The following is a 4,555-nucleotide window of genomic DNA, read 5'->3' as shown; positions in this document are numbered from 1 at the left end:
AGGAATAGTTATGTAGATTTCTTTTTCATAGCTTAACTTTTAAATATTAAAGGCAGCTTTCCAAAACTTTATTCATATAAACGATACCTTTCAGATACATTCACATGCAGTTAAGCTTCCATGAAAGCAGACAAGTCGAGAATAAATCAAATCTGAAAACAAACAAGTGTTGTGATCTCACTTGCTTTATTTACATTTATTTCAGTGTGTTTTATAATTGAATTATGTGTATGACTGTGTTTGCATGGTTTGAGAAGTGTGTGCAAGTTAAGGACACTGGGAAATATTGATGTTATGGTGCAGTCTAATAATTGGTATCTTCTTCAGTAGTAAATTCTGGAATTTTCCAGAATTGAGAGAAGTTGAGATAAATAGTACAAAGAGGTCTTGTGTCTTTCGGGCACAGTCTGCAGCTCTGTCTACAGCCTCACTGTGTTTGTGTAAATAAAGATGGCTGAAAAGCTGAGGATTCAGCTTACTGGGAACTTATTTCCACAATAAAAGAGACGTTTGACTTCCACTCCTTATTTTCTGCTCTTTGATATTGTAGTGAGGGATTATAGCTATGAATAAAAATACATAAAAGGAAGAAAAAGAAACTATTTAGACAACATGACACTGACAAGTGATAACAAAGGAGCTTTTTCTAAAGCCATAGTTAGGTTTACCTCAAACTAAACTTTGTGGGACATAAACACCTCAGAATTCAGACTCAAAGGACTGCCACTTTGAGCCGATGATTGATTTGCCAGATAACTCAGGTCAAATTTCAGTTAGAACTTTAGGGCCTCACACAGCAACTTAAGCCAGCTGAGTCATTCTCCAAACCCAAAGGAGTAAACATCACATAAGAAAAACCTGTTTATCCCCAAACTGTAGGACTTTTATTGCTTCCCAAAACAAGCTGTAAAATGCACAAAATCAAGCAGAGACCTGTGTTTCATCCACACCTCATACGAAACAAAAACAGCGAAACAACAAGGTAGCCTACACTCTAGGAATCACTATTTAAGAGAAAATAATGAACTCATAATTTATGCATAACATGTAAGGCTATGTAAAGCAAATTAATGACCAACCATCCAACCTTGAAGTTGCTGGAAGGACCATTTCCTCACTACAGGGATGAAGCTGCTCTCAGTGTAGCTCCCCTCTTAATATGCTGGGGAGTTATCGGCACCGCAACAGCTATTTTTCTACAGAAGCCAAAGAGATGGGATTATTACAGATGAGTTTGTCTGACTCTGGGTAAGTAATACAATAAGCCCATTTGATAAAATGTTGGATGTACTTAAATGCATTACATCCAGCGTGTTTGGAAAAGCCTCACTGTCATCTACCGCTCACACTGGACCTCATTTGTCAGTATTTGCTTCAGCGAGCATTGCTGGGGTACTCTGAAAAGCTTGAACAAAACAATGAAGCTGACATGCAAAGCTTCAGTCTGCTGTCAGTATTATTATGTTCTCATCATGCATTCTGCAAGAAAATGGGCAATGGCTTGACTAAAATTTGTACTTCTGAGCTTTTAAAGCTTAGCAAAGACACACAGGGGCATGCAAACTCATGCACGTGCAGTCAAAAACCACAGAAACCTTTTAGTGCTAAAAGGCAAAGCAGAATTCAAACTACACATTCAAATATCTTTACTCCCATTTAATTTGAAGTTACTACATAGGAGGCAGCCATCTAATGACTTAAGCTCCTTGTATTTACAATTTCCACACAACCTCAGGCCACAGATTTGCTGCCTCCCATGTGCTGCACTAATGTAGGAGGTAGTCGCCCAGCGGATGACATGGGGCACGGCCCAGTTTTTGGAGAAAGGTTAGCTTGGAGGTGCCCACAACTAGGGAAGGCACTGCTCTGAACACTGCGGCAAATGAATCTCCTGGGTAATGGAGACAAAACTATCACAAAATTAGGAGAGACATTAACTGGGGTATCAATAAATAAACCTCTAATTAGGAAAAAAGAAGCAGAGCGAAGCAGGAGCAGCAGCACGGGGGGAGAATATCAATGGGACGTTCACATCTGTATGCAGGCACAGCTCTCCGGCGAGGGGCTGGGCCTCACAGGGGCTTCACCAATGGCACTGGCTCACCCATCCATTCCCATCTTGCCCTGGTGTAGAGCGTGCCCACTCTTTGACTGTGCAGTGAACCCAGTGTGCAACCTCCCCTCCTTCCAAGGCTTCCTCTAGATGCTCCAGTGTTTCCACATTCTCTCCTCTCCTCTCCTCTCCTCTCCTCTCCTCTTCTCTTCCCTTCCCTTCCCTTCCCTTCCCTCCTCTCCTCTCCTCTCCTCTCCTCTCCTCTTCTCTCCTCTTCTCTTCCCTTCCCTTCCCTTCCCTCCTCTCCTCTCCTCTCCTCTCCTCTCCTCTCCTCTCCCCTTCCCTTCCCTTCCCTTCCCTTCTCTCCTCTCTTCTCCTCTCCTCTCCTCTCCTCTCCTCTCCTCTCCTCTCCTCTCCCCTTCCCTTCCCTTCCCTTCCCTTCCCTCCTCTCCTCTCCTCTCCTCTCCTCTCCTCTCCTCTCCTCTCCTCTCCTCTCCTCTTCCCTTCCCTTCGCTTCCCTTCCCTTCTCTCCTCTCCTCTCCTCTCCCCTTCCCTTCTCTTCTCTCCTCTCCTCTCCTCTCCTCTCCTCTCCTCTCCTCTCCTCTTCCCTTCCCTTCCCTTCCCTTCCCTCCTCTCCTCTCCTCTCCTCTCCTCTCCTCTCCTCTTCCCTTCCCTTCGCTTCCCTTCCCTTCCCTCCTCTCCTCTCCTCTCCCCTTCCCTTCTCTTCTCTCCTCTCCTCTCCTCTCCTCTCCTCTCCTCTCCTCTCCTCTCCTCTTCCCTTCCCTTCCCTTCCCTTCCCTTCCCTCCTCTCCTCTCCTCTCCTCTCCTCTCCTCTTCCCTTCCCTTCCCTTCCCTTCCCTTCCCTTCTCTCCTCTCTTCTCCTCTCCTCTCCTCTCCTCTCCTCTCCTCTCCTCTCCTCTCCTCTCCCCTTCCCTTCCCTTCCCTCCTCTCCTCTCCACTCCTCTCCTCTCCTCTCCTCGCCTCTCCTCTCCTCTCCTCTCCTCTCCTCTCCTCGTCTCTCCTCTCCTCTCCTCTCCTCTCCTCTCCTCTCCTCTCCTCTCCTCTCCTCTCCTCTTCTCTTTAACCAGCTTATCTGCACAGTGCCCTGAGTGTGCTGCTGTGCTCTGTGACTTCACCATGATTGATTGTGGTGGGGGTCCTCCACTCCCCTGGTGAGAGTGAAAATGGAGGAGCGAAAACAGGAGAAAGCAAAGAAGCCTGGAGAGAGTCAGTGATGGGTAAAGTGAAACAGAAGCACTATTTGTGTACGCATGTATGTACATATGTGGGCCTATATATAAAAATATTCATTAGGTCTGTAAAATGTGTTCTTGGTGGAAAGAATGAAGGTGAGCTAAGTGTGTTCAGGCCTGGAGTCAGCATGCAGGTATTTATCCAGTTCTAAGGCTAAAGACTGGTGATGTTTGGTGAGCACAGTGATGTGCGAGTGCTGCCTAGGTGTTGTGGAGGCTGGGGGTGCGTGGCGCTGACCGCTCCCTGTCTCTCTCCCCCTCTGTTCCCTGGAGGGTAATAAAGACTGATGACACTGATGCTGTGCCATCCGGCTCCACAGTCTCCACTGCACAACCATTTGCGCCATCATTTATCCCGCTCCCCCCTCCCCGTTCTAATTCTGCTTTAATAACCGCCAGCTCCATTCATCAGCGTATTGACAGGCATGACAGGCGGTGCGGCACACACTAACTCCCTGCCCTTTACTCGCTCACAGCCAGGGTCAGCGTGAGGTCACACAGTCAATAATCACAACACACCTCACTGTCACCTTGGAGCGACTACATGCCCTGCATATCTATTCTCACGTATGCCCAAACTGCTCGTTGACTTTACTGCTTCGTAACCAGCGCTGCGCACAGTCGCTAAGGTAGAAGCTGTGGCCAGAGGTAAAGCAGCAGTGGAAGAAACATGCGAGGTAGAGGAAGAGGTGATTCTGCTGCACTGGTGGTCCAAACAGAAGAATGTGGACCTGCTGTTTAAATGAGTTGGGTAATAAGTGAGTTTGATCCCCAAATCCAAAAGTATTCTTACCCTGTAAAAGTCTGACATACAGAAGATCATATCTACTCTTTGCTCCCTCCACTTTTTTTTTTTTTTTTGAAGGGGACGGGCTTTTTGGGTGTGGTGGCGGGGGGTAATTGTGGGCAGTCATTTGTTACAGGTGCAGAGCCTCCTTGTCTCTCCTTGGGCATTCACCTCTTCATATGCAAAACATGTCCTGCTGTCCTCCAACTCCAGCACAGTTTGCCGCCGTGACACATTTTTTCTTCATTTCAGCTTGACAGTGACATTTATGTTCATTTGCTCTGTGCAATTGTGAAGCATCTGGAGAGGCTGTATCTCTTTTTTCCCCTCCTCTCTCACCTCTTTCCTTTTTTTCTGTCCTGACAAAAATATTAATACACATTTGCATGCCACAGTGACTAAGCCCTTGATGAACAGTTGGATTTTTGGGAACACACAGAGGAAAAACTCCTCTGCAATTAC

This window comes from Neolamprologus brichardi, chromosome 20, assembly GCF_056152115.1.
Source record: "Neolamprologus brichardi isolate AB-2024 chromosome 20, ASM5615211v1, whole genome shotgun sequence".
NCBI classification, from domain to species: domain Eukaryota; kingdom Metazoa; phylum Chordata; class Actinopteri; order Cichliformes; family Cichlidae; genus Neolamprologus; species Neolamprologus brichardi.
Note: the sequence above shows the minus strand (reverse complement) of the source record.